This window comes from Manihot esculenta, chromosome 12 (assembly GCF_001659605.2).
Source record: "Manihot esculenta cultivar AM560-2 chromosome 12, M.esculenta_v8, whole genome shotgun sequence".
Classification (NCBI taxonomy): domain Eukaryota; kingdom Viridiplantae; phylum Streptophyta; class Magnoliopsida; order Malpighiales; family Euphorbiaceae; genus Manihot; species Manihot esculenta.
Window position 1 is genome coordinate 9,234,269 of NC_035172.2, and position 14,198 is coordinate 9,248,466.

General features: G+C 31.5%; 1 pseudogene; it reads right to left on the reverse strand.

Moving 5' to 3' along the window:
- Positions 1–243: 243 nt before the first annotated feature.
- Positions 244–3,153, reverse strand: LOC110628635 (annotated as a pseudogene).
- Positions 3,154–14,198: the final 11,045 nt, after the last annotated feature.

Here is a 14,198-nt window from a genome sequence, read left to right on the forward strand (position 1 = left end):
TCAATGCTTGACGCTATTAAACTCTCAAATCACTAAAATTAAAATTAAATGTAATAAAAAAAATTAAAAATAACAAAAATTAGTTGCGATCGAAATTTATCGTAGTTATTTTGAAATTTTTTGTATAGCATATTAACAAATCAATGCACGAAACTATTAAACTCTAAAATCACTAAAATTAAATGTATTAAAAAAATTAAAAATAGTAAAAATTAGACGCGGTCTAAATTTATTGTAGTTATTCGATATCATTGAGATTTTTTGTATTGCATATTAAAAATAAATAGTACAATCATTATTTGACAAAAATTTAAGTCTATAAAAGTGAGATGTTTCTACACTGAGAATCAATATGTAAATATGATTGGCTAAATATGGTAAAAGTAGTATTTTAGCTTTCACATATTGAAATTGGCTCAATTATTAATGATGCAACTCTTTTCTTAGATTTTGTATCAGGAGCTCCATGTCCATCTCCGTGCTGGTATACACATTGAGAAATCCTAGCAAGATTAAAAGATGCTTCAATGAAAGGTTTGGTGAAAGAAGTGTCCTCAGTTTGGTTATATTCATTCATATTCTTCCAAGCATTATCTATCATTTTATTTATCTCTTTACGTGCATGCTCCTCTGAAACTCCATTTTCGTACATGTAGCAGGAAATTAAATTTATTGTTTCACCTCTATCTAACTCACCCTGTAAAATCACAACATAAAAATCAATTGTTATTATATATTTTCAAACAAGAAAAAAAAAAAAGAAAATTGTCAATATAATCAAGTAATATGAGATATTATATACATACCGATGAAGTTGCCAAATCATTGCAAAATCGGAAAATAATAGATGGCCATTTCATTATTTGATGATAGTTTACTAAGGAATCAAGTTCTTGCTTTGAGATGCTTTGGTTCAGCAAAAGATAGGCATGCATAAGTATTACTGTTCCTGATACAGATCGCCATCCATTTTCAATATATTCATTGAATGATGGCATGGATTTTCTTTTGCTCCACTTTGCTTCTTGCAAGAATGTTTTGCATAAATCTGCCCACTGAAATTTGAAAAGTATGTATTCTCAGTTTCTACTCCAACCAAACTGAATGAATAAAAAAATACATAATAATAATGGAGAAACTTACTGATTTTGTTAGATAGGAAAGGATGAATCTCCTTGATTTATGAGAGTATCATAAGCTATCTCGTTCACAGTGTTGTGTAAAGCTAAGAAACACAGCTTCATACATTCTGGAAGATCTTTCACTGCATTGATATCCCATCTGATAGAAAATCAAGTAGTTAAGAATTTTTGTAATATATAATCAATACTAAAAAAAAAAAATAAAGATCAATAGAAGACATAGTTCATGTTATTTCATCTCTATTTGCCCAATTTCAAAATCACTCATTAAACTTAAAATAAAATTTAATTTTATATATATATATATATACAAACAAGCTGATGGCATACCTTTCAACAGCATCTGTAAACAACTCCAATTCATCCAAAGTACCATAAACGTCATATACATCATCAATTATGGTTATAAAAGAGGCGACTTTTGTTAGCACTTTGCGGCAAGAACTAGAATGAGGCTTAGACTCCATTCCAACTGCCCAAAAGAAGCATTCCATCAGTCTATCTCTACCGAAGGTCAACTTACTTGCGAGTCCCAAATTCTTCCACCACCTAATTCCAAAGATAAATTAAGTCAAATTACTTGGTAAACTTTCACTGCAAACAAAATGACTTTTTCTAGCTAGCTTTTAGGCATACCTCGACATTTCTTTAAGATCTCTTTGGAGTATAGATTGAACCATGTTGAAATTCATCTTTGCAAGTTGGAGCAATAAATGATTTGTATCCTTCTTTTTATCATTTGCTTCAATATACCAACGTGCTTCAGACATACCAATTCTTCTGTGCAATGGAAGCTCCAGAGCATGACTAACACTTTCCATCATAGAAACATCCAACTCCGAAGGGTTTCCTTTCTGAAGAGTATTAATGAGATATGTTCTTGCCTGTTCCGTCGCCTTATCTAAAAGATCTTCTCCTTCAAAGCCCAAAAATGAAGCTTCATACAAACTTAGCATCCCTTTAACATCCTTCTCCTGGATTGCCAGAAGATTACCCTTATCGTCCAGGGAATTTTTAAACTCATCTGCAGGTCAAGCAAAATAATTTTTATCAAATGCTAACATGCACACTAGAGTCGCCTCTAGAACTCTAAGATCATTATTGATTTTGGATTTGTTTTACAGAAAAATATTTTCTCATATTTTCTTATATTTGGAACACTAAGAAAATATTTAAAACACTTAGAAAATTTAGTCAAAAAATAATATTTTTATGATCAAAGAAAAAAAATTAAATCATGAGTATCTTATTAAGACCTCCATATATAAATTTATCAATATATTTTAACTTTTAAAATTAAAATTAAATAATAAAAAATAAATTATTTTATTAGAAAATATTTTATATAAAAAATATTTTTTATAAAAAATATTTTTCAAACGCAAATTACTTTTTTTAAAATAAACAGAGACTTATTATAAAACGTGATACCTTGAGAAACCTCATAGCCATATTGTCTGAGGAGTCTGAACATGAGAGAAGTAGCATGAAGAGATTTGTGGTTCAACAAATTACATCCTGTTGAATCTACAAATCTATCAAGAACACTCTTAATGTCCTTCTCGAAGCGATATGCCAATCCCAACCGTTGTATGTCATCAATCAGCTCCAGAATGGATAAGAAATCCTCAGTTTCACTATAAATTGCTGCTCTCGTTTCCTCCTCCAGCTTCCTTGCATTGTCTTTGTACAGCAAGTCCTGAAACATACCTCCAAGCTTAATTAATTGCAAGAAAATATTTAACAGCAATAACAAGACTATCATACAGACAAAGATATACTCACTGCATTCTCATTCTTTAGGGACTGTATAAAGCTGTGACTCCAAATAGTAGGTTGGTAATCGGAAGATCGTCTTTGATTTTGAGAATGAGATTTCTGAGCCTTCACTGACCAAGTGAGCTCTACGCTAGAAATATGAAATGCTCTTGGCTGAGGATGATAACGATTCATTGGGTAGAAAAGGGAGGAGTTGGAGAGATTGATGGCCATTTCTTTAAACAATATTGTGAATATGTTTCAATGGGTATTACAAATCTTTATTAAACTGTGCTTATATAACACTGGGTTCAGCGCCTACGCTGCAAAATTTCTTGGAACCTTCATCTCATATTAATTATGTTTGTGATCACATTCTTCACGTGAAAATTAATTAATTTTCATGGATAATTAAAAACTAATGATGATTTTAAAATGGGTAATTATTAGCATTCCATGATCAAGTTAATATTAAATTATTAATTCATTATATTAATTTATTATCTTAAGGTTCTAACTAAAACTAAAATATTAATCCAATATATCACGCGTGTAACCATAATAAATTTTTTGAGATTTATTTATATTTAGTGAGTTTTTATTATTTATCTTTTTCAAATGAAAATCGAGAATTAGAGAATAAAATATGAGATATTTTAAATTTAATCCGATAAATTTATTATTAAATTTACTAAATTTATGAGTGGTTTTATTAATTAAAATAATTAATTTGGATGAATATGATTATATTATGTAGGTTAAAGCAAATAGGTTTCTTTAACATTATATTTTAATAGAAGCAAAAAGCTTATGATGAGAAAATGACAAAATCTGATAGTTTTAAGATATAGTTAAATAACCGAGTCATCCATAACATGATAAAACACCATTAAAAAAATATCCACCTTTGATCGCCATGAGACATTTGTCAGACATTTCCATTTTTTAAAAAATATAAATATTTATGTCATGTTTCATATACATGTCATCAAATGCATATTATATTAAATAAAACTTAAATTTCAATTTACCAACTTTTATAAGTATTTTGATATCATTTACCATTTAATTATTTTAATAAATTATTTTTAATTTACAATTTATATTTTTTTTATAAAATGAATCATATCAAACATAATTTTTTTATATGGAATGCTTTTAAGGAATTCAACAAAGAGACCATGCATGATTTATAAATTTCCTTGTGAAAATTTAACAAATGCATTAAAGGAATGAACATTTAACCTTCGTTTATTATTTAGAAAATATTTTTTATAAAAAAATAATTTTTTTAATAAAATAATTTATTTTTTATTTTTTAATTTTAATTTTAAAAATAAAATTTACTAAAAATTTTATATATAAAAAGGTTAATAAAAATAATAAAATATGAAAAATGATTTTCTCCTATTAAAAAAAAGTCATTTTTTTAAAAATAATTTATTTTATTATTTAAATTTTTTGTGTCTGAACGTTAAAAATATTTTGAAAAAAAAAAAATATTTTTTATGAAATCGATGGAGCCTTGGAGAACATATAAATCTTTCCCTTTCCTAATTTTCATGTAATATATTTTCTATGAGAGATTATTACATTACGTTACACAAGACGGCCAATGCGCTGTCATTTTACTGCAATATTTATTTATTTAAATGCTTATCGATATCGAGATCACAGTAATTGTTTGATTCGATGAATATTTGCTACCTTTGCAATGTTGTTGGTATATGCTTGGAACGTTCTCAAATATGTTAAATGATTTAAAGAGCCATACGTTTCTCATCAGACTCTTCACGTGCCAAGTAATTAATTAAATTCAGCTCAGTTATATATAATTACTGTGAAAGTGATCTGCTGGTACTAAATAAAGATTAATAATTAATGATTTGAAAAAGGTAAATTCTTAGCATGAGGATAGACAAATATTGTTGAGAGAATTTTCACTCAATGCGGAGAGAGAAAGGCAAAGTGAAAGGATAGAGAAAGGGAAAACTTTGCATTTTAAGGTTTCACTTTGTTATTTTCTTCCCCATTGTTTCTGCTTTTTGGTTTTGGATGGTGTTTGTTCCTTTTCTTTGTTTTAGGCCAGGGAGAGAAGGGTTTTTTTTTTTTTGAAGTCACCATCCTTTCTGGATCTCACTTGTTGTGGATGGACGAGTTAATTAGTTCTTGTTTTAATTTGTTTGTTGTTTGTTTGTACAGATCCCCAGCGTTGGCATCAGCGAGGGAAATGTTGATGAAAGGACATGTTTTTTAAAGTTTCAGATCTATTTTCTAGTGGAGAAGATTGCTCTGTGTATGATGTCATGATCCGAAACCGCACCAAATCCTATTTGGTTCATAGTCATCGCGTTGCTTCAATTTTATGAAAGACTTTTAGGTGATCGAACTGCTCTTAATGGATTGCGGCCAATGATTTAATTGAACTTTAGGATGGATTTGGAAACAAGTAAACATTTTTTCTCACACTCTTATTTTGATAGTCAATTTATATACTAGTGTTATATTTTCATTTGACTCTTCAAACTCACTTTGTAATGTGATTAATTTTAATATTTTTCGAGATTTTTTTTTCACTTAAATACACCAAGCATTAGTTAATATAAAATCACTTTTTTCAAAAATATTTTTTATGAAATAAATAAAGTCTTAGTCAAAGATACTTCACACCAATATAAGGAATTTGCAGGGAAAAAATTAATGTTAATAAAGTAATCCTGGAATTAATAACGTAAGTATATATCAGCAAGTTTAATATTTTATTTAAAATATATAACTATATTTTAATAAAATAAATTTATTTTGTTAACGGTAAACAAATTAAAAACTCTCCAACTAATAACTCAAATAACCTGATCTAGGTAAACTCTTATATCAAAATTTCAACTTTTTAATGGAATTTTCGTTAGAATTTGGAATCTCAAAATCGAACATTGAATTCGGAATCTCAAAATCAAAAACATTAGAAGGGTAAAATGATTTTTTTAAAAAATAAATTTTAGGTATTTTAAAATATATTTTTTAAAAAAAATATTTTAGAAAAGTTTTAAAAGGGCTCCGACCCAAAAAGGAGAGAAATATTTCTCAATTTTCGGGCCAAGGTAAGTCCAAGCAGTATCTTCCTCAATAGTTTTGAGTTATTTCTTATTTTTCTCTTCAAAGAATTTACGATTCTTCTCTCGGTTTTAAAGATCAAGATTTTGGATTAAGAGTTTAAAGTAAAAAATATTCAAATATTTTTCTTGTTTCTAAAATCCTTGCTACGATTGTTGTTTTGTCTCAATGAGATAAGTAAATCCTTATATCTATTTGATCCTGAAATTTTTATGAAGAAAATATAAGTTGTATTTATTTCAATGGTTAGACAATGCATGCAAAACTTTGGGGTAAGTTTTTAGGTTTGAAATAGTGGATGATTTCATGTTTTAATGATACATATTGAAGTTTAAGTTAGTTCTAAGTAATTCTTTGTATTTTTAGTTGTAAATATATAATTTTCAGCTGTTACATGCGTGTTTGGTTGCATTTTTTTGGATTGTTGGCTGAGGCAGAATCAAATTCTACATTGCAAAAGAATCCAGATTCGGTTGCCAAAGTCAGGTTCAGACGCCGAACCTGCCTATGAAGACTATCCTCCAGATCGCCTGATCTCGAGCATGTTATGTTATGTTATGTATGATGGATATGGAGGTCTAGGTCGATGCTCATTCTATATCTCTGATATTATGTAAGAGAAAGATCAGAATGTCCACTCTACACGCCTAACACTATGGATATATTATGTTATGTTTAAGAGGAAATTCTGAGGAGCACCCATTGTGAGCTGTGCACTATTGAAATTATGAAGGGTTATTGATGACACATTCATATGATTATATGTTTTATTAAACAATTTTTTTTTATTATGTTTCTACTCACTAGACTCTAATAGTTTATCTCTTTTTCGTAATCTCAGGTTTGTAAGATGAGAGTTAGCTCAAGAGGTCAGCAGTGCTTTATGGTATAGTTCTGATGTAATAGTATAATTGTGGACATATAATAAATTATGGTTTAGAATTGTACTTTACTTGAGATTTCTTTTATAATCCCTTGTTTATAGACATATCGTGTAAAAGTTTTAAGTTTAAGTTATGTTTGAACCAAACTGAAGCATGTAGTATTGACTATACTGAAATATTTGATGAGAGCTCTAGTATGGATTTATATTTTTAGTTGTGTTTGTATGCACACGTCGAGTTTTAGTTCATAAGATGAAAATATTTTTATATATTTTTAAGATATGTTTGGAATTATATAAGATATAATAGGATGTGTAGTAGGTTTATTACGATTTTTAGCGATCTTAAGTTGATCTGAATCCTAATACCGGTAGCGGTTCGATTTCTAATCGTTACAACCCGTCTAGTAGTAGAAAGGAAAAGTAAATGCAAACTAGTTAGAAAATAAAGTTCCTTAAAACTTCTGCTAATTTTTTTTATGTGTCAACTATCTATTCGGATTTGTATAATTTTTGCGAAAAAACACACTCATAGGCTTAACACCATATTTAATTTACAATAATTTTAAACTCATGAGTTTATAGATAATTTCTATTCATACATCTCTCACTCATTCTATCTCTTCCTAATATGGGAATTCTAGCATTTGCTTTTCTAACAATTTCCCTTCAAGTGTGAAATTATTTCACATTGCTTTTTGAGCCTTTCCTATAAAAAATAAGTCTTTCTTTTAAGGCACATGTTACTTTTCAAGCCGATTCGTTCTCCATTTAATGAATATCAATTTTTTATAAAAATAATTTTAGTTTGGAATTATTTGAGTTTAGATTTATTTGGTTATTAATGTTTGACTCATTAAACTCTAGTTATTAAAAAATTATTTATATGTGGAAAATATTTCATAAAAATTATCTTTTAAAAAATAATTTATTTTTCATAATTCAATTATAATATTAAAAAATAATGTTAATAAATTTTAAATAAAAAAATTATAACATTAATAAGATTCTTAAAATAAGAAAAAGAATTCTCTTTTGACAAAAAAAAATTGTCCCCTTTAAAATAATTAAATGTATCATTTTATTAAAAAATATTTTTAATCGATTAATTTTTTTAATGTTATAAATATCAAAAGGGCTATGAACAATAATAATAATAATAATAATAATAATAATAATAATAATATCTCTAATTAATTGTCTTTAATACTGTAGAAGGTAAATTAAAATTTTGATAGGAAAAGCAAAGACCTTCCAAGAACATTTGAGTTTAAAAGGAAAAAGAAAAAAAAAAAAAAAAAAAAAAAAAAAGGAATCCTAAGGTTAATGATGAGAAGAAGACAAATCCAGGTAGCTTTGAGATGCAATTAAATAATTTTATTATCCATGGTGTGATATAAAGTCCATTATAAAAATGTCCATACTTGACCATCTTCTTCTTCAATCTTGCATTAGTCAAAGTGTTGAGAAGTAATTCAATAAATTATTATCCATGCTTGACCATCTCAATTTGTTCAATCATGCATTAGACATTTGTTAAGCCTCTATTATTTCCGTCTCTGTGAAGTCTTCTTCCTAACCATATCAACATATGCATATATTCACATGCTCCATATGAATATATATGGATATGATCAAATCTATATTATATTAAGTAAAAGCTAAAATTTCAACAACGTGTTATGAAATAATTTATCATTTAATTAATTTATAATTAACATATAAAAATTATAATACTTTTTTTTAAATAATTTTAAAAAATTAATAAATGAAATTGGATAATATATCATTGACGTTGTCTTGATTCTCTGCAGTTATGGATTTGTAAAATAGAGGAGAATATCATATGTTTGGTTTTGGCCAATCACTTCGATATCCAAGTCTGTATAAGGTGGAATGAATAATATAAAAGTAAAGAAAAAGTGACCTCTTAGGCTTATCCAGGGTATCCTTGCAGTCGTTGCTTGTTGAAATCTCCTAAGACCACTAGAATAAATATGGTAATTTAAAATGATTTAAAAATGTCGCTCAATATTGAAGCTAATCGTCACAAAATATAATAAATAATAATAATAAAATGGTACTAAGAATGTTGCTATTAGGTTTCTTATGACATTTTTATAAAATATCCTTAAATATTTATCCTTTGGAAACAAATTTTATGTCTCAATTAATCATGTGATCATATTAGACATTTTATTAGTGACGATCTAAGATGTTTCTAAGTATACCTTTTGTAGACGATAATGAAATAGTCTCTACAACTATTCATTTACGATGAAATTATATGTCTCAATTAATCATATTATCGGACTGAATAATCTATTAGAGACAACACTACAAAAAAGTATTGAATTAGCAACAGAAAATGGTAACGAATATATTATGCTACTGATTAGTAACTGATATTATATAAGGAACAAAATAGTAACGGGTCAAATAATCTGTTATAAATCTATTACTAAATTCTGTAATGAATTTCTATCCATTATAAAATTGGTTTATTTTGCTTAAAATTAGTAACGAATCAATACATCCGTTACTAATTGGTTTTGTATTCAGTCATGTAGTTATGGATAAAGTATTCATTATAAAATTTTAATTTAGTAACGGATGTGTCTGTTACTAAAATTAAAATTCCAAAGATAAAATTCTCTTTATAACAATCAATTCGATTTTCCCTCAACTTTGAGTTCCTATCTCCCTTTCCTTCCTATTGCTACTGTCCTTCTCTCTCTTGTCGGTGTCTCTATTGTAATACCCGGCTAGAATCCGGCATCGGGATTCCTGCCTTCCGGCGGAATCTAAGGTGTTGGATCTCTCTAGAAGGGGTAAAATGTGTTTTCTAAAATGTTTTTCACATGATTTCATGGTTTTAAATGGAAATGAATTGAGTTTTGAAAAGGAAAAGACCAAGGAGGCAAGTGCCAGGTTCGGCCGCCGAAAGTGAAGTTCGGCCGCCGAACATGGAAAGGCTTCGGGAGCGCCTTTGGCCTCCGAAAGTCTTGTTTAAACGAGCTAAGGTTCGGCCGCCGAAAGTCAGGTTCGGCCGCCGAACATGCATGAGTTAGGGGGCACGTTAGGCCGCCGAAGGTCTTCGACCAGGCCACCTATAAAAGGCCCTCAGATCGGAAATGGGTGAGTTTTCTCCCCATTCTCGAGCTCAGGTGAGTTTATGCCTTCCTTTGGTCGTTTTCGTGTATTCTCTACCCATCTCTCAAGTTTTTCATGATTTCTACCCTTGTGTCTGAAGATTTAAAGCTTAAAAGGAGTTTTGGGAGCTTGGAGCTTTTGGAGCTTGGATTCTCCACACCTCCGAGTTAGGGGTCACACCACCCTCGATCTTCAAGAGGTAAGTGTAGATCCTTGCTTCCCTAGTGTTTTCATGAAGTTTTTGATGGTTGAGTATGGGTAGATATGCATGTTTAGGTTTATGTGGGTTTTATACCCAATGTATGTTATGTGATGTTTGTGTTGAGAAGTTTATGTTAGTTTATGCTCCTTTATGCTTGTGGGAGTGAGTATGCATGATTTGGGAGAGAGTATGTGAGGATTTGGGTATATTTGAGTTTGGTTTTTGGCTTGGCAGAATCGGACCTGTCGTCCAGAGGGGACCAGGTTCGGCCGCCGAAAGGAGTTTCGGCCGCCGAACCTGCATGGGAGGCAGTCTTTAGGCTGCCGAATGTGCCCCCGAAGGAGGGACTTTCGTTTCTGTCCTAGGGTTTCGGCCGCCGAACCTGCCGCCAAACCTACCCGAGTTTCGTCTCTGGAAGGGACTTTCGGCCGCCGAAGGTGCCGCCGAAAGTGCCCTGTCCAGCCGTTTCTTGAGTGTTTTCCATGCATGTTTAAGTGATGTTTAGAGGGGTTTTTGGGGAGTTGTTTATGAGTTGTTAGAATGTGTTTGGCACTTCATTCGAGTCCACCTGTGTAGGATCGGACCCGAGAGACCGAGGAGGCCATTAGTGCTAGCAGGTGCAGAGTCAGTCGGCGTCTGCCAGGAGGTGAGTAGAACTAAACTTAATCTTTTATGCACAGAAATTCTAATGCCTAAAGCATGTTCATGCATCATGATTATGTATAGTAGGTTGATTGCACTAGTTCACGAATATGTTGCATTGCATTATTTCATGTTGATGCTGAGGTAGGGTGGACCGAGGCGACTTCAATAGCCCATATCTGTCACGAGTCTTGTCTTAGTCCTTTGAGAGCCGGACAAGTACATGCAGGAAAGTCCATGTGAGCTCTCTGTGGACCAGACACCATGTCATGTATGTTACAGGCCTTTGTGAGCTCCTATGGGGGAGCCGGGCACCGACAGAGGGATTTTTGATGTCATGTCCATCCTCTGAGAGGAAAGATGCATGCAAAAAGACAGACTCTCAGAAACCAGGGTCCGTGGGGAATAAATATTGCATGAGCCCCGAGACGGACAAGATTATGTGATTTCTCTGTGTTGTGATGCATTTCATGAAAGCATGAATAAGAAAAAGTTAAATAATATAATAATAATAAAATGAATAATAATATACCTAAAAATGGAGGAATCAAAGCAAGTGTTTTTAGTTTCTGCTCACTGGGCTTTTTAGCTCACCCCTTTCCCCTAACCCCAGTTTTGCAGGTCTGAAGTTGAGTTCAGAAGTTTTCAGGGTAAAGTCAAGGCTAAGTGATGTATGCATGTAATAGCTTAGTTTATGTTTATGTTTAGTACGTTAGAGTGGACATGTATTATAAGTTAATGAGATGTAATGTAATGTTAAGTAAAGTTTATGTCTATGGATTAGTTGTGCTTGGCCCTATAGTCTGGTTAATCCCTGCTATCGCATGGTTATGTTTATGTTTTTTTATGTTAAGTTGAGAACCAGGCTTGATGTATGTAATGTTGACCCAGCTAGAGCATTTGATGAGGGCTCTAGCCTGGGAAAGTTTATGTTTTCAGTTATGAGGTAGCATGCAGGTCAAGCTTGGTGTATGTTCAGTTTCATGTTTTATGTTTAAGTTTTAATCATGTATGGGATTTGACCAGGTAATAGTATGTATGTTTGGCTTGCTACGGGTCCCGGCGGCCTTAAGCCGATCTGGATCCTAGCGCCGGTGGCGGTTCGGGCCGTTACAGAGGGGTATCGGTTTCCGGGTCGTTACATCTATCGTCATTGACGACAGTCGAAGCTACCGTCGCCTTCACCATTATTGGCTTCCCCAACTACTCCCGCCTTCATTGTCCCTGTCATCATCAATTACCGTCATTGCTGTTAGTAATATGCCCTACAGCCAATCTGTCCGTTGCAGTTGGATATTATTCTTCATGTATTTTAAGTGTTTAAATACACTACATAAAGGCTGTTATTTATCATTTATCTTTAGTGTTAATTGAAACATGAGTAAAGATAAATTTCATGAGACTATATTATTGTGCAAAGAAAATTATAAAGCGGTTATAATTTTGAGATTCCTATGGCATTTAAGCAATGTCTCTAAATGTTCCTGGTCGATATTTTTATCATGATTGGACAATGATTAGAGCTATCGAGATTGGTACATATTATGTTCTTTCCTTTTAGAGGAAACGACTGATCTTATAGGTTGAGATATATGAGATATCTAGATCTAATATGTAGGTGATTATTTTATGAATAAGAGCAGTAATCCGCTAAGAAATCCATATGAAAAAAAAAAAACCAGTGTCTATGAATTATTCAAGTGATGGTTGTGTAAGTGATCATTTGATTTGAAATCAATAAATAATTTTATATTGGAACTTTTATGTTTTGATTCATCTTACACATTACTTGGTTTATGAGTAACAAATGGGAATGAATTGGATATATTAGGAATTGTATGAAAGTATTTATGTGATTGAGGATTCATCACCTTAGGTTAAATTAAGGAATGTCCAATTTATTTTCTGCTAATATTGATCATGAAATCCTTGCGCAAGGTGGAATGAAATTAGCAAATAAGATTTGAAATTTCATCCAATAGGTCAAAGGCTAATAAATGAGAACTAATATGATTTAATATTGCAGACATGTTCCATGCATCAAATGTTAAATTGAGACATTTGTGATGAAGGGATATTAGTTACACTGACAATAGGTAACCTCCCTATCTTCAGAACCAACAATAGACCCATCATCTTTATTATCTTCCTCCTTAGATTCAACCACCTTCTCAACCACATTAACCTATTAACGATAATTATTAACTCCTTTACGTTCTAGACAATTATTCGATCGATGCTTAGATTGTCTGCAGTGGTAACATATGCCTTCGGTTAGTTTCTAATAAGGATTAGTTTTGTCTCCTTTGTCTACTGTATTGATGACTATCTTTCCCTTACTGTCTCTCCTTTCTTCCACAACAGTCTGATGATTGCCAGAATTTACAACCCTAGACGGTTGTTTACTGCAATTACCTCTATATTGCTGATTGCATATCCAACCATTGTTGGAAAGAATCTTCCGTCATAATTGTAAATAAATCAGTGATCAAGTCTTACCATTTTTAGCATAGCATGATTCTAGGACATAATTGAGGGCACAATCAAAGGCCTAATTGTTCATATTATGTACTATATAAACTCTATAACTTACTACACAACAGGTAAGAAAATAAAAAAACAGTTTTCTTACTATAATCTCAAGATGGTATCAGAGCGGGTTTCGGTCTAAAATTATAGCCATCCTGCAATAATCCTTTACCAGATACCTTTCCCAACTTCTTTCTCTCACCAAAACAACAATGGCCGACCTCCCTAGCCCAGTCGACCAATCTCAGGCAATAATTGATCCAATAGCAGACCTGTCACAAAAACTATTCCAGTTAATTCAGAATATCCAAGATGGAAATCAGAAATCAGTGAACTAATTCACTCTTGATTCAGCACAACCACCGTCCGACATAAAATTGAATGATTCCAATTATGTTGTCTGGGAAAAGATGATGGAGATATTTATCACAGCGCTACAAGGAGCCGCGAAAGGAGGAGGCACGGGTGTCCCTTATGATCGGAAAGGAGGTATTTTAGGGTTAGAAAGGAGGGCAAATGACCTTTCTACCCCTGTCTCTTTAAATAAATCTAAATGTGCCTCTGCTTGTTTTAATTCTTGTAAAATTAAATCCCTGGTCTCGGATGTTTTAAATAAGTCTGTTTGTAATCCCAAAACTGAATCGTTAGCCCCTAATTCTATCGGTCATGCTAACAAGGTACAAAATACTAGTGGGTGGATATTTGATTCAGGAGCCACAGTCACTATGACTAATGATTCTTCAGATTTTGTTGTGTCAGCCCCACCCTCAAAATC